At 41.1% G+C, this 24,580-nt stretch overlaps 1 protein-coding gene across 11 annotated transcripts in view; it reads right to left on the bottom strand.

The window, feature by feature from the left end:
* Nucleotides 1–24,580, bottom strand: part of LOC122549227 (zinc fingers and homeoboxes protein 2) — a 101,721-nt gene that overhangs the window by 24,963 nt on the left and 52,178 nt on the right. For 4 of the 11 annotated variants that reach the window (XM_087986206.1, XM_043688669.2, XM_087986201.1 and 1 more), the window contains exon 2: nucleotides 906–1,001. The exons of 2 other annotated variants lie outside the window; for them this stretch is intronic. The gene's annotated coding sequence lies outside the window, so the exon portion shown is untranslated. Of the gene's footprint in view, nucleotides 1–905; nucleotides 1,002–10,981; nucleotides 11,262–11,825; nucleotides 11,990–23,400; nucleotides 23,586–24,580 lie in introns of those variants that run through there. 5 more of the 11 variants (XM_087986202.1, XM_087986205.1, XM_043688670.2 and 2 more) reach the window with 3 other exon arrangements.

The following is a 24,580-nucleotide window of genomic DNA, read 5'->3' as shown; positions in this document are numbered from 1 at the left end:
GGATTGTTGTCCATTATGTTTCTCTGACTACAAGATCACATGAGATTATGTCTGGTCAAGCTCTGGTCTCAACTGCACTCTCTCATCTGATTGTCATACCCCGACTCCCTTGTCTATCACAAACCATTTAATTCAACCTTAAATGAATTCAATGATCCATTCAGAAGAGAATTCACCATATAGTTTACTACCAGAGGGGAATAAAAAACCCTAATTTTCATATTGAAAAGAGTGATTGCTTAGTCTTAAACCATCCCCCCCAGCTGTAGTCTTCTTCACAAAAGGAAACATTCTCCTGATTTCCAAAAGTATCAAGTCCCCACAGAATGTTAATTGCTTCAAGAAGATTTCATTCTGTTAGACCTCAAAAGGTCATCGGCTCAACCTGTTCAACCTTTCTAAGTCCTTACTGCAGAAATGAGCCATTTAACCCAACCAGGCCATGTGCTGTTTATACTCTACAAGAACCTCCTCCTGTTTTTCCTTACATAAATATTAGCACAAACTTCTATTCTTTTCCCCCCATTTGCATTCCATGAAGTGCAATCATACTATTTGCCTCAAACTAATGTAGTTAGTTTCACCTCATCACCACAAAAAGATTGCTCCTGGATCTCCTCGATGACTTTCCTACATTTTTGTTCAGGGCATGTTTGAATCAGAGGCCTTTGAGAAATACTTGAAGTGGAACTAAATGTGCGGCTACTGCGGGAGAGCAGATTTAACTTGGGATTATTTGAGCAAAGAGCCAAAGCTGTCATGGTGGACTCATTGGCCTCTTACTGTGCAGTAAAATTGTCTGGTTCTTTTTTCTGATGATATGATTATCAAGAGTGATCACTACATGTATCACAGCGACAGGAGACCGATTATTTCTGGTAGACTTCAAATGAAATAGAACTCACCATTTCAACTTTCGTTAAAGAGGGAAGCATTTGGGCTCTTTCCTTAACTTTTTACAGCAACAATGGAAGATGATGTCTGACTGTCAGTGTGAGCTCCTAAAAGTCAAACCAAAACATTTCTTAAATTAATGTAACATAAATTAAGGCACAGACATATTGATTTTAATTTGAGCAATTGGTATAGGCTATTTGGCCCCTGGAGCTCGCTTTCCTTTTTATTAAGATCACAGGTGATCTTTTTGGTCTTAAATGTACTCAACTGAGCATCCACAGATTTCGGCATTCACAACAGCATTCCTCCAAAATTATTCTAAACTTAGTATTCAGGACGAGGGGCGGATTGAGTACAATTTTAAAAAGAATTACTAATACCAGGTACAAATAGTAACTATTGAGAGCACATGGCAGATTAAACAAGACAATAAACAGTAGCCCTATCATCTTGCTCAAATAAAAGTTCCCAAGGATTAAAAAAGTCTACTCAATCACTTGGGTCAGGATTCACACCAACTGGGCCATCAACTTTCCCTGAGAACCGCTACAGATTGCTTTAACAGTTGCTTTGTTGTTTGGAACTTGAGTATAACTGTAGAGAGAAGCATGTTTCAGTCTTTTCTCCTCATCAGGTCAAACATTTCAAACAAATAATTTACTCTGCAAGTGATACTGTAAAGCCCTTGAAAAGGTTACATCCTTGAGGCGCTAACTGGGTTTCTAACAGTAGTATCTTCACAATTACTGTTAAACTTCACTTTTTTTTAGTAAAAGCTGATGTTATATTTATAGAATGTCAAATTTCTTCCTAATGATAAAAGTTTTTTTTCCAAAGTTCTTTAGCCTTATCTTTATCCAATCCTAATAAGTTATCTCATCATCTGAAGATATCCTTCACTTTCATTTAAGTGCTTTTACCATCCTGGATGGCTGTGAGAGAGAAAGGAAATTCACCAAGTGAGCAGCCTTCTTCAAAGTTAATGACTTTACTGCTGACCACAAAATTTAGGCCAGTGTAGATTTCCATTTGCACATTTTCTGTCCATGTTAGCTGACAAACTTGTCCGATTTTTGTAAAAGTTGCTTTTGTTCACTTTCCAGCTGTGAGGAGATATACAATATTACCAGAATTTGGCAACGTTTCAGGCAGCTTTTTCCAAAATGAATTCCCAGTTATCAAGTTATGCAATGAGATCATCATATTAACAGCAACCACCATCATACAGCACAGAAACAGGCCATTCAACCCAAAATGTCCTTGTAAGCATTCATGATCCACATCAGCCTCTTTCTATCCCTTTTCTCTACACCTGCAAGCATCCCCTATATTCCTCCCCACTCCCCTCATATGTTTAGCCAGATTCTCCTTAACCACACAGCCACTATTCTCCTCAGCTACTTTGTGTTAACAAGTGCAACACTCGACCCTTTCTCTGGTTAAAGAAGTTTATGTTGAAGTTCCCACTGGGTCTATTAGTACCCATCTTGTATTCATGACCATAAATGGGGCCTCCATCACCGTAGAAACAGCTACTCTACATCTATTCTTTTACAAACACCTTAAAGTTAAAAAAAATTAAAAGTTTCAATCACATCTTTCCCTTTTCTAGGGCAGAGAGGCACAGCCTGTCTAACTTGCCCTGATACGTATGATTTCCATTTTGGTACCATGCTACCACATTAATTTGCATCATTGCTACAATCTTGTTTTAAAACAACATGGAGACCAGAGCTGCGCTCAATTCATGCTCACAACTGTCTAACCACAGTTCTACACTAGCTTATGCTAGTTCTCTACTTTTCAATTCTTTCAATGACTTGTCCATTTGCATCTTAGATCCTTCTGTGTCTGTACACCACTTTAAGATACATAGCTTCCAGAGAACATGAAGACTCTATTCAACGTACGAGAATGCAACAGTTCAGATGTATCTGCATTTCAGATTAATGATACGATCCAGTCCGAGTATCCTCTGCAGAGAATTAGGTTAACCGTGATTAAAGTGGTTTTTACTTCTTCTTACTCAGTAATCAACTCCCAAACCTTAAAAATTAATTACGTGAAATATTTTAAATACTTGTGTGGATGGTATTCAGGATAACCAAATTCTAATCATAATTCCCATTCTTTTGAAATGATACTCATGTATTTGTTGATCTCACAAATTCAACTACACTGTTTGAAAAGAAACGCAGATGAAATGACTTGCTATGCTTGGATTTGCTTTTATCTTCAGGTTCTTAAGAATCAAACTCTGGGACTAGAAATTTGAACAAATCTTTTTGATGTGATCAGAGTGTAAATTTTGGATCAATTAGTAAACAAGGTTTTCATGCAGGTAACTAGCTTGTTCCAGATTAGAATTGGCTGTAAAGAAACAATAAAGAAAAATCACTACCATAATGATACTAGATTGTATAAATTATCAATCACTGCTAGGTCTAAGCTTGTCAAAAGCCTCTCATACCTTCTCAGCACAGAAAATGATTTTTGAGATATGTTCAGCTTTTGTGCTGGGTAAATAAGGGCTCCAAATTCTCAGAGTAACAATGGGCAAAAAGACTGCCATTTTATGGCAAGATTTTTATGACAATTTATGTTTATTTAGAGGTGTGAGCAGTCTACCATGGTAGCAGTGTGCAGTAACTACAGGATAGATTGCAGTAAGCCAGCAAGCTTACGTTGACAGTACCTCACAGACAAATTTGTTAACTCGATTGCTTACCAAAAAGGACAAGATGATAAGAATACCATCAACCACTTCCCCAAAGTCACACATCATCCTAACTTGGTTATATGCAGGCATTCCTTTACTGTTATTGCATCAGAATTCTGGAAACCTAAGGCTAACAGAGTCTTGGGAGCACCCTCAATCATTACCTGCAGCAGTTCAAGGAAAATATTTATATCATGTCCATGCAGCTAAGATGGCGTCCAATGTAGCTTTTCTGGTATCACCCAATTATTTTTAAAGCTCGTTCTCTTATAGAGTCACAGATGTACAGCACGGAAACAAACCCGTGTCCAGGCCAACCAGATATCCCAAACCTAATCTCGTCCCATTTGCCAGCACTTGGCCCATATCCCTCTAAACCTTTCCTATTTATATACCCATCCAGATGCCTTTTAAATGCTGCAATTGTACCAGCCTCCACCACTTCCTCTGGCAGCTCATTCCATACACGCACCACCCTCTCCGTGAAAAAGTTGCCCCTTAAGTCCCTTTTGCACTTTTCCTCTTTCACCTTAAGTGAGTGCTAGTTTTGGATACTGCCTGACATACTGTGCTTTTCCAGGCCACATACTTAGACTTTGATCTCTAGCACCTGCAATCCTCGCTTTTTTCTAAAGTGGCATGTGTTTATTTACGTTGAAGGCTATTCAGAGAAGACCCATTAGCTCGATTCCTGAGAAGTGTTGTCTTCTGAGGAACGGTCAAACAGGTTGAATCTGTACCCAATGGAGTTTAGAAGAAGGTAGTGATCTTATTGAAACATACCAGATCCTGAGAAGGCTTGACAAGATAGACGTTGAATGTTTCTCCACGTGGGAAAGTCTAGAACTAAGGAACACAGTTTGAAAACAAAGTGATCTTGCATTTAAGATGGAAATGAGAAAGAATGCCTTCTCTTAGGGAGTGCTATATGTTTTGGAATTTATTCCTCCCACCCTGCACAGCAAAGACTAGGTAATTGAATATATTCAAAGACTGTGTTAGACAGATTTGTGATTGACAAGGCAGTCTCAGGTTAGGAGGGGGAAGGCTGGAAAGTGGAATTAAGGCCACATCAAGATCAACCATGATATTATTGACTGATGGAACAGGATATTGCTGAATTCTGCAGCTATTGCTTCTGATTAAAAAAAATTCTCGATACATTGCAGAATAAATCCTTTTCATTCTGTGATAATTATTTCAGTCCTGTCTAAATTTTTGACTATTTAAAGTCAACCATTATTGTACTTCAGTTACTTCTGAATTCTTCTTTCATTTATTTATGTCAAGTCAAGTCAAGGGACCATAATGTTGGTTTGTGAGGCCTGTTTTCTCAGCACCTTAGTGTACAGCTATGAGAGCTGGACTACATCCACCTATCAACAAAGGAAGCTCAATAAATTTTATCTTTGATCTACAGTGAATTCTGGGCATCGTGTGGAAGGACAAAATCACGATTGCAGCAGTCCTCTCAAAAGCAATTTTTTAAAAAAAAAGTGTGTTGGAACTCATTAAGCAGAAGTGACCTCACTGGCTCAGGATATTTTAAGGTGGTGAGGTAACTGGAGCCAGAAGATCAATAGGTTGCCCAAAGCTTTGCTTCAAGGATGCTTACAAGTGTGATATGATAGCCCTAAACATCAATAGTTGCATCTGGCAGACACTTGCTCTTAAGAGGGAAGTGCTGCTATCACCTGTGCATCAGCGTGCACTAATATGACTACTCAGTAACTCCAGCAGCCAGGCAACACCACCACAACATGACCAGATAACCACTTTGTATGAGAAGGTGATGGCCTCATGATATCATCATTAGATTATTAATCCAGATACTCAGGTAATATTCTGGGTACCTTGGTTCAAACTCTGCAATGGCAGAATTCAGTAAAAAGAAAATCTGGAATTAAGAGGCTAATGATGACCATGGAACCCATTGTTGAATGTTTTAAAAACCCATCTGGTTCACTTATGTGCTTTAGGGAAGGAAACTGCTGTCTTCACCTGCTCTGTCCTACATGCGACTCCAGACCCACAGCAATGTAGTTAACTCTTAACTGCCCTCTGGGCAATAAATACTCATCTAGCCAGTGACACCCACAAAGAACGAGTTTTAAAGAATGTGTCACTTGTAACAAAACCTGTCTCTCACAGATGGAACACTTCAGTCATGAGCAAAAGTGCACCATTTGCAGCTACCCCATTCTCAGAAGACTGGATTTGCTGCATCTGGAATGATGCAGGTGATGACTTTAAATATCTTCCTACCTCAGTTTAATTCTCAATCCAATTTCTGGCAATAATAAACTACCAATAGATCAATATCATGTTTCTTCATTCTCAATTCTAACCAAATAGAACATTTTGGCTTAACTCCCAAGCTTTATGCTCTGCAATTGAATTTCATCCTCCAGGTTTCTTCCTCTTCTATTTTTCCTGAGTCTTTTGAATCCAGAAATGTTTAGAACATAGAACAGTACAGCCCAGAACAGGCCCTTCAGCCCATGATGTTGTGCCGACCATTGATCCTCATGCAAGGTAAACCTAATGTACGAACCCTCAAATTTCTGTGACCATATGCATGTCCAGTAGTCTCTTAAATATCCCTAATGACCTCACTTCCACAACTGCTGCTGGCAACGCATTCCAAGCTCTCTCAACTCTCTGCGTTAAGAACCTGCCTCTGACATCCCCTCTATACTTTCCGCCAAACAGCTTAAAACTATGACCCCTCGTGTTAACAATTTCTGCCCTGGGAAAAATCCTCTGGTTATCAACTCTATCGATGCCTCTCATTATCTTGTACACCTCAATTAGGTCCCCTCTCTTCCTTCTTTTTTCCAATGAAAAAAGTCCGAGCTCAGTCAACCTCTCTTCGTAAGATAAGCCCTCCATTCCAGGCAGCATCCTGGTAAACCTTCTCGGAACCCTCTCCAAAGCATCCACATCTTTCCTATAATAGGGCGACCGGAACTGGACACAGTATTCCAAGTGCGGTCTAACCAAAGTTTTACAGAGCTGCAACAAGATCTCATGGCTCTTAAACTCAATCCCCCTGTTAATGAAAGCCAAAACACTATATGCTTTCTTAACAACCCTGTCCACTTGGGTGGCCATTTTAAGGGATCTATGTACCTGCACCCCAAGATCCCTCTGTTCCTCCACACTGCCAAGAATCCTGTCTTTAATCCTGTACTCAACTTTCAAGTTCGATCTTCCAAAATGCATCACTTCGCATTTATCCAGGTTGAACTCCACCTACCACCTCTCAGCCCATCTCTGCATCCTGTCAATGTCACGCTGCAGCCTACAACAGTCCTCTATACTGTCAATGACACCTCCAACCTTTGTGTCATCTGCAAACTTGCTAACCCACCCTTCAATCTCCTCATCCAAGTCATTAATAAAAATTACAAACAATAGAGGCCCAAGAACAGAGCCCTGTGGAACACTACTGACCATTGACTTCCAGGCAGAATACTTTCCTTCCACTACCACTCGCTGTCTTCTGTCAACCAGCCAATTCTGTATCCAGACAGCTAAATTTCCCTGTATCCCATTCCTTCTGACCTTCTGAACAAGACTATCATGGGGAACATTATCAAATGCCTTGCTGAAGTCCAGATACACCACATCCACCGCTTGACCCTCATCAACTTGTCTAGTGACATCCTCAAAGAACTCAATAAGATTCGTGAGGCATGACCTGCCCCTCACAAAGCCGTACTGACTGCATTTAATCCAGCCATGCTCTTCCAGATGGTCATAAATCCTATCCCTCAGAATCCTTTCTAACACCTTGCAGACGACGGACGTGAGACTGACTGGTCTGTAATTGCCAGGCATTTCCCTATTTCCTTTCTTGAAGAGAGGAATTACATTTGCCTCCCTCCAGTCCTCGGGTACAATTCCGGTGGAGAGCGAGGATGCAAAGATCTTCGCAAGCGGCGAAGCAATCACATTTCTTCCTTCCCAAAGCACTGACCTTTTGGCGCACTGACCTTTACACCGCTGAGGCCAAACGCCAGCTCGCAGATACCTCCTCCTACCGTCCCCTTGACCATGACCCCACCCCCCACCACCAAACCATCATCTCCCAGACCATCCATAACCTCATCACCTCAGGGGACCTCCCATCCACCGCCTCCAACCTCATAGTCCCACAACCCCGCACCGCCCGTTTCTACCTCCTGCCCAAAATCCACAAACCTGACTGCCCCGGACGACCCATCGTCTCAGCCTGCTCCTGCCCAACCGAACTCATCTCGGCATACCTTGACACAGTCCTGTCCCCATTAGTCCAAGAACTCCCCCCCACGTTCGTGACACCACCCACGCCCTCCACCTCCTGCAGGATTTCCGCTTCCCCGGTCCCCAACGCCTCATCTTCACCATGGACATCCAGTCCCTGTACACCTCCATCCCCCATCACGAAGGACTCAAAGCACTCCGCTTCTTCCTTTCCCGCCGTACCACCCAGTACCCTTCCACCGACACCCTCCTTCGACTGACCGAACTGGTCCTCACCCTGAACAACTTTTCTTTCCAATCCTCCCACTTTCTCCAAACAAAAGGAGTAGCCATGGGCACCCGCATGGGCCCCAGCTATGCCTGCCTCTTCGTAGGGTATGTGGAACAATCCATCTTCCGCAACTACACTGGCCCCACCCCCCATCTTTTCCTTCGCTACATCGATGACTGTATCGGCGCTACCTCGTGCTCCCACGAGGAGGTTGAACAGTTCATCCACTACACTAACACCTTCCACCCCGACCTCAAATTCACCTGGACAGTCTCGGACTCCTCCCTCCCCTTCCTAGACCTTTCTGTTTCTATCTCAGGCGACCGAATCAACACGGACATCTACTACAAACCAACCGACTCCCACAGCTACCTGGACTACACCTCCTCCCATCCTGTCCCCTGTAAAAACGCCATCCCATTCTCCCAATTCCTTCGTCTCCGCCGCATCTGCTCCCAGGAGGACCAGTTCAAAATACGTACAACACAGATGGCCTCCTTCTTCAAGGACCGCAATTTCCCCCCCGACGTGGTCGACGGTGCCCTCCACCGCATCTCCTCCACTTCCCGCTCCTCCGCCCTTGAGCCCCGCCCCTCCAACCGCCACCAGGACAGAACCCCACTGGTCCTCACCTACCACCCCACCAATCTCCATGTACAGCGCATCATCCGCCGTCACTTCCGCCACCTCCAAACGGACCCCACCACCAAGGATATATTTCCCTCCCCTCCCCTATCAGCTTTCCGTAGAGACCACTCCCTCCGCGACTCCCTTGTCAGATCCACACCCCCCACCGACCCAACCTCCACTCCCGGCACCTTCCCTTGCAACTGCAGGAGGTGCAACACTTGCGCCCACACCTCCCCCCTCACTTCTCTCCAAGGCCCCAAAGGAAACTTCCATATCCGCCACAGATTCACCTGCACCTCCACCCACATCATCTACTGCATCCGCTGCAGCCGGTGTGGCCTCCTCTATATTGGGGAGACAGGCCGCCTACTTGCGGAGCGATTCAGAAAGCACCTCTGGGCCACCCGGACGAACCAACCCAACCACCCTGTAGCACAGCATTTCAACTCCCCCTCTCACTCCACCGAGGATATGCAGGTCATTGGACTCATCCACCGCCAAACCACAACAACGCGACGGTCGGAGGAGGAGCGTCTTATCTTCCGACTGGGAACCCTCCAACCACAGGGGATGAACTTGGACTTCACCAGTTTCTTCATCCCCCCTCCCCCACCTTGTCTCAGCCGAATCCCTCCAGCCCGGCACCGCCTTCCTGACCTGCAGTCATCTTCTTGACCTCTCCGCCTCCATCCTACTCCGACCTATCACCCTCACCTTGACCTCTTTCCACCTATCACATTTCCAACGCCCCTCCTCCAAGTCCCTCCTCCCTACCTTTTATCTTCTCCTGCTGAACACTCTCTGCTCATTCCTGAAGAAGGGCCTGTGCCCGAAACGTCGAATCTCCTGTTCCCTGGATGCTGCCTGACCTGCTGTGCTGTTCCAGCAATAAAGTTTCAACTTTGATCTCCAGCATCTGCAGACCTCACTTTCTCCTTCCCAAAGCAGCCTAGGACAAATCTGGTCTGGCCCTTGCGCCTTGTCAATCTTTATGTTTGTCCCAGTTTTGCCCTAACCAAAGTCACAACCTTAAAACATTTTGGGTTGGAGAAAATAATTGTGACTCTCTATTGAAACACATGGATGAGCATGAAATGATTGCATTGTTATGAGCTTAACTTGTGTTATCAGTGGACGTGTTTGATTCCAGATTGAAAGCTGGCTTGCCAGATCATATTGATTTTAGCCAAGTGGTTTCTCACTTAACAACAAAATAGCATTATATTCAGGCAAAAGAATAAAAACAAAGTAGAATAAGTCCAACTATTTACATGTAACATAAACAAAGATTTTGATGTACGTGGTAAAACAATCTCAAAACGCCCCAAACCAGTGACGCTATAACATTCCAATAGGTTTGACTTAACTGTGACTTAAACTCCTTGTCTGGAAAATCTGATTGCCTTTTCTCTAGCTTTCATACACCTGAGTTTAAAGTGTTCTAGCTTCAAATAGCATATTCAGGAGTTTTATCTAATCAATTCTGGTCAGGGACTATTGCTCAACTCCTTACTCTGAAGTATTCTACCTTGTCACTTTCTCAATAATTTTGCTTTATAAGGACTTTTGCAGAAATGCATCAAACTGAAACAAAAATAAAAACTTATTTTTGCCACGTGTGCTCCCCGCTCCAGCTTGAGAAACAAGTACAGAAGTTTCTGGTACACATAGTTCTCCTCTAACACCATTGTTGTGTTCTTGTGCGATGCAGTGTTATAAACAAAATTGTGCAATAGAAATAATGGGGCCTAAGGGAAACACAGGATTGGGGTGAATCACCAAACACACCAGTAAAAATCAAAACAAAAATAGTAGGTAGCCTTACACAAACAATAACAGTCTAAGTAACTTTTAACCTGTTGTATGATACTGTATAGTGCAATTCATTAGAATCATCAACTGAATACTCTCGACTGGCATCTATATCTGCTGGCTGCACTACTTTCTAGCCAGTCTTCTGATCCTATCCAATGGTAATACTGCAGAAGGCTGATTCCAGAATGAAACACGCCTTGATAGATGAAGGTTGGAACCTTAGTGAAATAAATTAAGTGTCAGTTTTGTCAAATTTTTCATTGGGCTGTACATTGTGATGCTTGGGGATGTCTGTCGCCTTCTTTTACAAAACCCATCCGATTTATTATCTACCCTACCCTTTGGTGCCCCTCACACATTCTAGCACCATCATACCATGTACCATTTTCAAAACAACTCACCTTTCCTAGATATCCCAGAATTCACCAATATCCGTGAGGCAGCACCATCTTTAAAAAAGGTATTGTGCACCCAGACGAGAGCGGTCAGTCCAGAGCTGCCTTACATGGTTTCTGTCATTGGTCCTGGACGTGACAAAGGAAAGTCGGTGCCTCTCTTTGTGGGCAGGGGAATGGAGATGCAGGATGTCCTTTTCTCCCAGGCCAACAGAAGACGCTATTCTACTGCAACGACACCAACCTGGACCAGGGTTACTACCCAGGCCAGTGCAGTCTCACACATCTGAAAGGAACGCACAGATTGTAGGAAGATCAATGAACTTCTCCACTCTGCCAGTGAAAGTGCCAACATCTTCTCATTGATACCTTACACTGACTTCTCTCTCTATCTTTGCTCCTGTACCTATCATTTCCTGCAACATTTTCCCCATTCACTCTCATACTCGTTAACATCTGACCCGGACCAACACTGAATCTCTTCTGCACAGCCTACTCACCCCCTCAGGCCATCTTCACACAAGCACTAAAAGTAACAGCATGCCACCCACCTTTCTTTCCCTCACCCACTATGTGCGGAGTTTCCTGACTCTGACCACCCTAAGCAGCTAACTGACCATGTCCAAGCCCTTGTACTGTTTTTTTTTTGCAGTTGGTTTACCACAGTGATTAGTCACTGAAACAGATTCATGAGTCTGCAGATATTCTTTAACATCTAAAACATGTTTTTAAACAACAGAGGGAAAAAAACTGAATACAACCAACAAAGGCAAGTTTCAAACTACTCCTCAACATTGTCCTTTCACTGTTAGTCAATTCTAGTGAAATTCCACTCTTAGCTCAGCTTTACCTTAACAGATTGCTCCCAGCTTATTGTCCTCAGGCTGTAGAGACATTTTCACGATGCTTTTCCAATTCCATAGCACAAACCTTTCACAATACTTTCGTAAAGCTTTTCATAAGAAAGTGCACAAGCTGACTGATCACATGATGCCAACGTGGAGTCCAGTCCTCCTACGACACTATACCAGGGATGAAAATTGTGTAACAGCGAATGGGAATTCACTTTAAAAAAAAAAGAGTCAGCAATTCACAATTTCCATTAAACAAATCGCACTATAGGAGAACTACCTGTAGAAACTTTGATGTACAATTGTTTACCTTGTTTTGTCATAAGCTCTCCTAATGTACAAAAAAAAAATTAGTTCTGACGATTATTCCTCTATCAAGTTGCTTTGAAAGAAATCACCATGGCTACAGATATACTTGCAAAGTATACTGACGAAGAGACTACACTGAGAAAGGTGAATGCACTGCTTGCGAATACTGACACTTACCAACAGATGGTGATAGACCCGACCCCACAAAGAGAGAACCAAACCACAGCCCTCCTCAAAAAACTTCAGAAATCTGGAGAATTGAATAAGAGAGACTTCCAGAAAATGAAACCAGATGGATCCAACACATCACGTTTCTACAGATTACCGAAAATTCACAAACCAGGAGCCCCCATCAGACCCATAGGCTTTCTACCTGGAACACCAGCGCACAGATAAGCCAAGGAGCTACAAAGACTAAAACACTTAGTTGAAGACTCACACCAGCCACCCAAGAATTCCTGAACACCAAAGATACCAAGATACAAGAGGATGAAATAACGGTCTCCTTTGATGTAACAACCCTGTTCACATCCATTAACATCAACCTGGCCAAGGAAACACTGACTACACTATTAAAAAAATCAAAGACACATACACCAAATGCCACCAACTTCATCAGCAAGGACAACATTGTTAAGCTAGTGGACCTATGCCTTACCAGCCACGTCATTTTCAATAACAAAACCTACAGATCAACCAGCGGAACATCCATGGGATCACAGATATCAGGATTCTTAGCAGAGACAATAATGCAGAGACTCAAACAAACAGGTCTGCCAAAGATCCAACCGAAACGTTGGGTCTGCTACTACTTGGATGACACCTTTGTCATCATGAAACAAATCAGGGGAAACCTTCAAAGTCCATCAAAAGTATCCTTACTGGCATAAAATTCAATAAAGAGGAAGACGACAACAAACTGCCATTCCTCAATTTCATAGTAGTGTGAACAGCCAATGGGGAACTTGAAAACCAGTGTCTACGGGGAAAACAACACATACGCACGAAATACTGAACTACTGAAGCAATCATCCCAACTTCCACAAACGAAGCTGCATTAGAACATTATTTCAATGAGCCACCACACACTGCAGCAGGGAGGAACTAAGAAGAAGAGGAAAATCACCTATACAGCTTATTCAAAAAGAATGGGTACCCAATAAACAGTCTGCCGATTTCTCAGCAACAGACCCAAATAAGCAGACAAAACAAGTCCAGAAACCTTAGCCATTCTTGCTTACATCAAATATCTTGGAAATGACTGCCAGACTACTCAGGCCCCTTTGGCATCATGGTAGCCCACAAACCCATTAAAACAGCAGCTAATGAACTTGAAAGACCCCATACAGACAACAAACACAACTAATGTTATTTACAAAATACCTTGCAAGAACTGTAACAAAACACTACATTTGGACAAAAAGGCAGAAAACTAGCCACCAGGATACAGATACATCAACTAGCCACAAAAAGACAAGACCCACTCGCACTAGTATCCTTACATACAGATGAGGAAGGACACCACTTCGACAGGTCAACACATCTATCCTAGGACAAGTCAAACAGAGACATACACAAGAATTCCTAGAAGCATGGCATTCCAACTGGAACTCTATCAACAAACAGAACGACTTGGACCCCATTTACCACCCATCTGAGAAAAAGAACAGGAACTGACACCACCAACCCAAGGAAACTTAAATAGATAAATAGAAACCAGGTCACTAACAGCAAAGCTTCACCAGAGGCTCACTGATGATTTTACCTAGTATGGTGACGAAACATCTGGAAATAAACCTTCCAGATCAGCGAGCAAATTTACATCCATACTTACACAAATTAATGAAGTCTTTTGGACACACAGGAAGAAAATGCCATTAATTCAAATTTTCAAACACAAAAGTAAATCTTATATAAATTTCATATTCTACACGACAGTAGTTTTTCCATCAAACACAACAAAAAAGAAGTAACAAAAAATTAGTAACAATTCAAGTGAATGCTTGATAGGGCGAAAAATCTCAATTACGTAGACTCAAATATACTTCTACAACGTGCAATCTCATTCTTCGCATTCCTCTTTTAACATCATCTTTCTTCCTTCTCAATTTTGTTTTCTGCATGTGATTTGATTAACTTCCTTGTTTAGACTCTGCAAGGTTTACGAACCACTTCATAATTAATCTTTCTTGGAGGATTTAAGTTTCAAAGGATTGTGGAAGAATTGATTCAGTTCAAGTTTTGCAGAAGTACTTGGAGTGGTTTCTGTAAAAGGTCATTGAAATGTCACTGTAAACATTGGAGTTTTGTTTTTAATACAAGGCTTCCTAAAAACCCAAGAACGAAGAAGAATGGCCTGCTTTGCTGTAGACCCTGCTGGGGCTGTTTCAACAGTGACTGATTTGGAGAGGTTCTTGTTTTTACCTAGTCTGTAGTTGGGGTACTAGATGCCAAAAATGAAAGGCTATCCAGCCGATCTGTTCAATTTCTGAAAAGAACTTTTGTTGAGTTCTGGGTGAAGCCTATTTGTTGTTCTGAGACACTGATGTAGGAACATCTCAACACTATATTTCTTGAGCAAATTCTGCATCTGCAAAGGCTACAGAGGCAACTACACATGACTAGTTACTTGACCACAAGTGCCACACATCCCAGAAACATATAATTGGCTATTTGATGAGTGGATTTTCTGTTGTGATCTTGGGGCTTGGTTGCAACAAAGCATTCTTCAGCCTGATGGGTTAAGGAAGTATCTAGATGCCTGCCACATTCGCATTAATTCCAGATCATGGCAGCATTGTCACATGATATTGTATTGCTAATAACTACAAATACACAGCCAAAAAAAAACGACAGAACATCTGTAGGTACAGACAAATGTAATGGACGGCCAGCACTGTCACCAAACTCAATATATCAAACTAAAAGGCTGGCAGTGCTCTGTGGAAGTAACATTATGAGCTGCTGCTGCTGCTGCTCAACCTTTAAATATTTGTATGCTCCTGCATTTGGTGGCAGGCATTTATAATCTGAAACAGCAGCATGCATCAATTTGCACTTAATTGAAGATCAAACAGAAGTACAAGAGTTGAAACCACCATGTTTCTAGCTGTTTCAGCTTTGGTAGGAATCTTGCAAAACTGCATGACTTAATCAGAGATTGCTGTCAGAAGGCACCAGGCTTTACATAATGTGTTGCAAAGAAAATAAATTGGTGGAAATAACCAAAAAACCTCAACTTAACACAATTTCTTATTTGATCACTTAGAAAGCAAATTGCTCCATTACTTAGCTATACACTCTCTTGAAGGAGTGATTTTAAATTATTGTACAATACTTTCAATATCTCTGAGTGTAAGCCATGCAGAAATTGGCAACTCTGAAATAACACAATAAATATCACAGAGAAAAAGTATTAGGGAACGAATGAGGCTAAAGACCAGTAGATTCCTTGGGCCTGATGCGATGCATCCCAGGATATTACAGGAGGTAGCTACAGTGATAGTGGATGCACTGGCTGTAATCTTTTGAGAATCTTTATATTCCAGACAAGTTCCATAGGATTTGACAACTGTTAATGTAATATTTTTATTCAACAAAACAAAGTCAATATCAGGTAACCAAATGCCAGCTACCTCAAGATCCGTTATTGGGAACATGTAAGTCTATATTATAAAGACGTAATAGTACAGCATTTGGAAATACAGATTATAAATCAGATTTAGATTCAGCAAGCCTTCATAAAGTGGAAATATTACCTGACAAATTCATTAGATTTCTTTAAAGACTTATCTATCTTGTTACAAGAGGAACCAATACATACAATACTTTTGTATTTCCAGAGGGAAATTGTTAAGGTGCCACATCCTACTTAATATAACAAGAACCTATTGGATTGGGAACAGTACTTTAGCATGCATAGAAGATTGGCTAACTAACATAAACTAGAGATAAAAGCAAAAAAAAAACTACCCGTGGTTTTTATTTCAGATTTCTGGCAAAGTACTGGGAAATTCGAGAAGTCCAGCAGCACTTGTAGAAAAAGATCACATTTCGAGTTGCCTGACCCTCATTCAGAACTCAAACATAATTGGAGACAATTGTTGGGATGGGGATATTTTCAGGATGGCAACCTGTAGCTAGTAGAGAGCCACACACATCAGTAGTGGAGTAATTATTTACAATTTACATTAACTGTTTGGATGAGGGAAGTATTTTTACGATAGTCAAATGTTATTGGTGACTCGCAAAGGGATACAGATAGCAAATGGGCAAAAACATGGCAGATGGAATATCATGTGGAAAAATGTGAGGATATGCGGTTGACTAGGGGAGCAGATATTATTTAAATGGAGAAAAACTTCAGAAAGCTTTAGAACTGAAGGATTTGGAAGTCCTTGTCCATAAATCACAAACGATTGGCATGTAAATTCAGCAGGTAATAGGGAAGGCAAATGGAATATTTGCCTTTATTTCAAAGAGAATGGGGTACAAATTTAGGGAGATTTTGCTAAAACTACCCAAGGTACTAGTCAGACCACTGCCGGAAAACTGAACAATCTTGGTTCCCTTATCGGAAGAAATTCTATTGTAACCTTCTGAGTATTGTTAAAAAAAAACGTCATTGGCATCATCAGCTTCAAGCAAAGTAACTATGATATCAAAGGGTAAACTCACATTGCCATACAAGGGTAAATTACAGACAGAGAAAGTGAGGGCTGCAGATGCTGGAGATCAGAGCTGAAAATGTGTTGCTGGAAAAGCGCTTTCCTCATTCCTGAAGAAGGGCTTATGCCCGAAACGTCGATTCTCCTGTTCCTTGGATGCTGCCTGACCTGCTGTGCTTTTCCAGCAACACATTTTCAGCTCTAAATTGCAGACAGCATCATTCTGCAGGTCAAAGGGCAAACAAAACAGTTCACATTGAGCATCCATGCATTATGCACTATGTTCTACTCAGCAATTTGTATCAGCATAGATGGCATCACTGGGAGCAAGGCCTGAATACTGCAAGGCTGAAAATGTGTTGCCTGAATACTGTTTATTTGTTTTCTACACACAAATATATATGCCAAATTGTACACACTTACAAATAATTTTAGCAAGTTTAGCAATACAAATTTTAAATAATCTGAACAGTCTTCCACACAAAAATAATTTCTCATTGAACATTACACGCATCCATATGGACTCTGGCAATTTGACAAGTTAGAAACATGAATGGAATCATGGAATACAGTACTCAAAATGTAGGTAAGAAATCAGAAAATTCCACAAGATAGAAACAAAGTGTAATTAGCTGATTGGACTGCAGTTTCTAAACAAACTGGAGTGCACCAATAGCTACACTGACAGCCAATTTAAGATAGCCAAACTTGTAACATGGCTCATTTATACGCACTGGAAGTGACATATTTACAAGTAGAAACTACCCTCTGCAAAAAAAGGGATTATGTTGAAGGCTTGCAGCTCCTTTGAATTACTTGGGAGATTGGAAAGGACACCTCCTGGTTGCTTTTCCCATGACAATGTGTCCGACAATTACAACTGAATTACTAGCCACTCTGTACCCTTTTCTCTTGTAGTGTAAGTTATTTTGATCATTGAAATTTGAAAATCTTGAGCTTGTCCTGATGAGTGCAAAATGAAAAACTTTAACATTAAATATGTTTAATTTAAAGTGTAAAATGCACTCTTCATTGTGAGCTAGAACACTCAATTTGTTCAATGTGAGCAAGTATAACCACACACTTAGTAAAACTTCAGTTACTCTTGTCGGGCACCCTGCGACCATATCTCAGGGCTAGAGTTTCCTCCCACAATCCAAAGATGTGCAGGTTAGGTGAATTGGCCATGCTGAATTGCCCATAGTGATCAGGAACGGAATATTGAGTCAGTGATGAGTGGAGGCAGAATTTGTATGGCCTTTCTTTTAAGGAAATATTTTTCAAAGCCTCTCTAAATTATTCGTTAAAATTGTTATACCATTGCTCACTGCATTCCAGGAACAATGTTTTTGGTGAACTTGTATTCTGTAGTCAAGGAGGGGCTTTGAACAAGTGTAGTTTTTTTTAAAGACTGCCATTAGACAATGCAGTACCGATGTTGAACTAATGCTTATCTACCAATGATAATTTTACTTGCAGTACAAAACTGATCTGCTGATAGACAAAGTGTCTCATTTACAGCAACTATTTTGTTCTTTTATATTCTGCTGCAGTCTTTGTTACTACTGCTTTCTCTTCCTATTCTGTATGGGTTTCATGCATCTCTTACTGAAGCGCATGTATCATGACTTGTTTCCAACTCTTCTTAAATCACTTTCTTTTTCCCCTGTGAGTCCCTTCTCTGTTTTGACCCTTTCAACAAAGGACAGCACAGTAGCTCAGTGGTTAACACTGGGTTTAATTCCAGCCTTGGGAGACTGTGTGGAGTTTGCACATTCTCCCAGTGTCTGTGTGGGGTTTCCCCTGGGTGCTCTGCCTTCCTCCCACAATCCAAAGATGTGCAGGTTAGGTGAATTGGCCATGCTGAATTGCCCATAGTATTCAGGGATGTGTAGGTTAGGTGCATGAGTCAGGGGTAAATATAGGATAACAGGGATGGGGAATGGGTCTGGGTAGATTACTGTTTGGAGGGTTGGTATGGACTTGTTGGGCTGAAGGGCCTGTTTCCACACTGTGGGGATACGATGATTTATGAAATCCCTAAATCTTTCGAAGTGACATCCCTGATCTATTTTCTTTTGCAAAGCCCAAGATTCTTTCTGCAAGATCACCCATGAGTCCTGTGTAATCATGGTAGGGAGAGGTTTTCTTGAAAACCATAACGCGGGTACATAAATATATCATCATTAGTAAGTCAAACAGGAAAACCAGAAGGAAACTCTTTACCCCGAGAATAGCTAGAAAGCAGAAACTGCTAGCACAGAGAGAAATTGAGGTGAATGTGGGTAAAGCCACATAATCATGATGGAAGAAAGAATAGAAAGGTATACCACAGTGAAAAGGAGGAGGGAAGCTCAAAAAAATCAGAAATCAACCAGCTCAAACAATTCAAAGTTCAGAAATGCAATAATAAATCTTACATTTATAGCATCTTTCTCAATCTCAGGATGCCCCAAAAGATTTTGTTTTTGGTGGTTCGGATAAAAGATGAAAGTGGGAGGCGGCAGAAGAGGAAAGACAAGCATTGCACCAGCAAGCACTTCAGTGACCAAGTCGAAGGGACAAAATGTGTTTAGTGCCAGCCTCAGTTCAATGAGTCACCTTATGATTCAGAAAGTTATGGATTCAAGTCCCATTTCAAGAACTGAACATGACAACCTAAGTTGATGAAATGCAGCACTGTAAAAGTGCAATGTTTTGGAGACCCTACCTGGGGTGCAGAAAATTGCATGGCATTACCTGAAGAGGAGCAAGGGAACTTTCTCAAAAACATAATCCTCAACCAATTTAAATTTAAAAATAGATTATCTAGTATACATCAGATAGCTGTCTGTAGAATTCTACGGTGTCCATATTAGATGTGTGTTTCCTAGATTATAACAGCGCTTACAGTTCAAGTTTTAATTAGCTCCAGGGTACTTTAGAATACCTAATGATAATGAAAGCCGCCTGTAGAAATGCAAGTTTTTTTTGTTAATACATGAAAGTAAAATAGTGACTATGAGCAGCAGCAGCAGCAACAACGGTGGCTACAAATAGTGAGAAAGATGGGAACTGCATTTTCTTCATCTACATGAACAAAGAATTCTCAGTGCACTGTGAAGATGCAGTAGAAAGTAAAACCCAGTTTCAGTGATGTCTCATATTACGATACAGTAATGTCATCTTCTATTATTGACATTGCAATATCACCAGCACTCCATGAGCATTGACACCTCGAATTCTGACTTGTGGGTTTCCACAGAAAGGGTCACAGGGAATCCAAACATCCCAACTTTGATAGACCATTACACTGTCTTAACTACCTTGCTAGCATCATACTCTACACTAGGTTTAATTTTATTATGCACAGTTGGGCTTTGGTTACCAGGCACAAGTCCTTTAGAGATTAGATAGGAGAATCCAGTAATGTGTCACCATGCAACAGATATATCACAGAAAAGTTTAAAAAGCGGTGTTAGAAATAATTAAATTGCAAGAAAATTTCAGTTCATTTTAAAAGGTTTGCGTGAATAATTACCATTCAAGTGCCAGTGGGATCAACAATAACCCATAAAATAAGCCAAGAGTCAATGCCCACATTTTGTGGTAGCAATGACAGCAAAACTGTTAGCTTCCATATAGTTACTCCAGTGAAGTTGAGAAAAAACTGAAGGCTGCATATGTGCAGAGAAACATGGAGATACAGAAGTTTCTGTTAATGATTTAGCACTTCTCCAGGAGGACTCACTGTAAAAAATCCCTCGGGAGTAGGATCAGTAAACAATCAGCAAGTTGGTGAAGATTTCTATTTTATACTGTTAACTCTTGCTGTAAAAATACTTGAAAAAGTTACACCTTATTGAATAAGCAGGAGTTGTTTAAAGCAGTGTAAATTCATAACTGAAGCTAAGCTGGTCTGAAAATATAAAATTATATTTGTGTCATGTTAGATTTCTGGATTATGGAAGTTGCACTGTTCAGAAAATCTAAAAGCAAAGGATAATTTCTGCTTTTAATTTCCTGGTTTACTATTTGTAAGAATTCTTCAATGTTTACCCCACTTGATGACAGCATGACTAATGCACATCTGAAGTTATCCTTGACTTGATGCCAGATCCAAACTAATGCCAAGAGGGAAGGCCATGGCACAGAGATTACTAGATCTTTGCAGAAAGAGACCAATAGTGAATACAGTTGCTTTGCCAGTCACGGCAAAATCCAGTCCAATGCCTTTAGGACTGGAGGAAGAGAAAGGAAATGATTGTTCAAGAGCAATACTGCGGCTCTCTTGATGACTCCAAGAGGTAAGCATGGGCCATAAAGACAAACCTTTCCAATATTGAACTATTAATTGAATGTTAGAAGCAAGACTTCTCAAGTGGTCTCAGCCATTCTGAGGCTTGTGATTGGAATGCAAAAGTCACATGAACATACAAAATAGGAGCAAATGTTTACCAGTCAGTCAACCATTTGAACTCCTCCACCATTCAACAGGATCATGGTTGATAGGTCTGTGTTTCAAATTCCACATTCGCATTGACCCCCAAAATCCTAGATTCCTCCAACTAACATGTTATCTACCTGGATCTTAAAATATTTGGTGACCCCATTTCCACTGCATCTTGTGGCAAAGAATTTCAAAATCTCAATCTTCAGTGAAAAAAATTCTCATCTCTATCCTAAAATAGTGTCCAAAGTTCTGGGCTCACCCATGAGGGGAAATGTCCTTTGCACAGTCACCTTATACACACCAATCAAGCTACCTCTCACTCTTCTAAACTCCAGTGGAAAGAAGACCTGGTTTGTCTAACATTTCCTCGTAAGCCAATCCTTTCATTCCAGATATAGAGTCATAGAGATATACAGCATGGAAACATGCCCTTCGGTCCAACTTGTCCGTGCCGACCAGATAACCCAACCCAATCTAATCCCACCTGCCAGCACCCAGCCCATATCCCTCCAAACCCTTCCTATTCATATATCCATCCTAAAGCCTCTTAAATGTTGCAATTGTACTAGCCTCCACCACTTCCTCTGGCAGCTCATTCCATACATGTACCACACTCTGCGTGAAAAAGTTGCACCTTAGATCTCTTTTATATCTTTCCCCTCTCACCCTGAACCTATGCCCTCTAGTTCTGGACTCCCCACCTCAGGGAAAAGACTGTCTATTTATGCTATCTATGCCCCTCATGATTTTACAAACCTCTATAAAGTCACCACTCAACCTCCGACGCTACAGAGAAAACAGCCCCAGCCTATTCAACCTCTCCCTACAGCTCAAATCCTCCAACCCTGGCAACATCCTTGTAAATCTTTTCTGAACCCTTTCAAGTTTCACAGCATCTTTCCGATAGGAAGGAGACCAGAATTGCATGCAATATTCCAACAGTGGCCTAACCAATGTCCTGTACAGCTGCAACATGACCTCCCAACTCCTGTACTCAATACTCTGGCCAATAAAGGAAAGCATACCAGATGCCTTCTTCACTATCCTAACTACTTGCGACTCCACTTTCAAGGATCTATGAACCTGCTTTCCAAGGTCTCTTTCTGGAACATCAATATAGCAAACCTCTGATAGTCTCCAATGCATTTATTTCCTTCTTTAAGTAAGGAGACTAAAGCTGTACACAGTATTTGAAATGTGACCTTATCAAGTAAGCGTAATATTCTTACTTATATGTTCAATTACTCTCATAATAAAAGATGAGGATCCCATTAGCTGTTTTAACAATGTGCTGTACCCTTCATGCTAACTTTGTGGCTCATTCAGCAGAACACTTGAATACTTCCTTGGAATTCTTCAGTTGCTCGCCATTTAAGTAACAGTCTGCTTCTTATTTCATGTTGCCAAAGTAAATGACGTCATAATTTTCCACATTATTCTTCATGTGGAATATGATGGAGAATCACATCATCTAGCAAATTTTGCCAACTTACTCGACCTATTCATATATGGCTGTAACTTCCTTCTGTTGTTTTCTAAACAAAATTTTCTAGCTTTTTTAGCATCATTTGCAAATTCAGCTACTATGCCTTTGCACCCCTTATCCAAGTCATCAATGCACACTGCAATGTTGAAGCCCTTGGACAGACCCCTGGGGGATTCTACACATGATAATCTGTCAAAGATCCATGTATGTATATACTCTATTTTCTAAACAGAGAGAACCTAATCTTCTTTCCATGCTAATATGTTATCTGCTACCATGAACTTTTATTTTTCACTATAAATGTTTGATGTGGCACCTTATCAAAGGTCTGTTAGAAATTTAAGTATGGGTCCTACACTTCATGGTCTTCTTAAAATATATCTCCAGCTGCCCTTAATCCTTAACATAGTTATTCTTTTAAACAAATTTCAATAAATTAATTAAACATTGTATCAAAGGGAAATAATCAGGTTGACTCTTTCCAGTCACTTTGCGTTTTTCCCCAAGTGTGCAGCTCTACTCACCTTAAATGATCAATTCTAGCACCTTCCCCATGACAGAGGTTAACTGGTCTACAGTTTCCTGCTTTTTTGAATAGAGGGGTTATATATGTGTTACTTCCCAGTCCAATTGAATCTTTCCTGAATCTAAGCAAGTTTAGAAAATTAACACCAACGCACCTAGTTCCTCATTCGCCACCTTGTTCAAGACCCTCGGAGAAAGTCCATCAGGGTCTGGAGATTTGTCAGCCCACAGCTCCATCAGTTTGCTTAGGACCGCTTCCCTTGTGAATTGTACTTTCACTAAGGAGCTCTCTCCTCTCCATTCATGATGTACAACTATTAGTGGAATAGTTTTCTATTCTCTACAGTGAAGACACAAACAGAATACTTATTAATTTCATCTGCTATTTCAACATCCATTAACTTCCTCACTACTCACTTTACTTACTCTTTTACTTTTTAAAAGACCTGAAAATACTCTTATCTATTCCTAGCAAGCTTCTTCTCATACTCTAATTTCTTCCTCCTGATCAATCGTTAAGTGATCCTCTAGGGTTTCTTTTTATTTTCTGACCAATCTTCTGCCTTGACACTCATCTCGGCACAATTATACACCTTTTCCTCAAGTTTGATACTTTATCCAATTTAGTTAACCACAGATGGGGTGCCCTTGCTTGAGGGATTTTTCTTTATTGTGGGAAGATATTTATTTTGAGCATTCTGACAGGTTCACCTAAACGTTTGCTAATATGTCTGTATTGATCTGTCCACTAGCTCTGTGCACCAATTCACATTAACCAGCTTAGTTTTCCTACCCACAACTAACTGGGTTTCATTGGGATAGACATGCAGCATTCTTTGTACTCAAATGTTTATTGGAGAAGATAACATTTGATAGAGACAATCAAAATAATGAGGGGCTCAGATAGAGTAAATTCGGAGAAACTGTGCCACTTCATTAAAGGATCCATACAGAGAGAGGGTGTGTGTAGAAGAACAAATGAAAAAGTGGAAGAGATTTAAGGGACTGGCAAAAGAAACAAAGAAGTTCATACACATACGCACACACACATGCAGTAGACCCGGCCTCCCCCACAACCTGCGGGGGTTACGTTCCAGGACCTACTGCGCAAACCCGAAACCATGGATAGGAGCGAACCCATTCATTTAAATGGGAAATGTACCTTCCCGGCAGCCTCCTGGTCCTGGAACTTTCCCTATATGTTCCAGCCGTGGTAAACCGCAGGTCAGTGAAACCATGGAAAACAAATCCACGGATATGGGGGTCGCCCTGTGCACACATGGAGCAAGTGGTTAAAATCTACAACGCAGCCAGAGAGCATGATGGAGACAGAAT

Source organism: Chiloscyllium plagiosum, unplaced genomic scaffold (genome assembly GCF_037043375.1).
Source record: "Chiloscyllium plagiosum isolate Xiang-an unplaced genomic scaffold, Cpla_swu_hap1 HiC_scaffold_4, whole genome shotgun sequence".
NCBI classification, from domain to species: Eukaryota; Metazoa; Chordata; class Chondrichthyes; order Orectolobiformes; family Hemiscylliidae; genus Chiloscyllium; species Chiloscyllium plagiosum.
The sequence above is the reverse complement of the archived record's forward strand: the minus strand, read 5'-3'. Positions and strand labels throughout refer to the sequence as shown.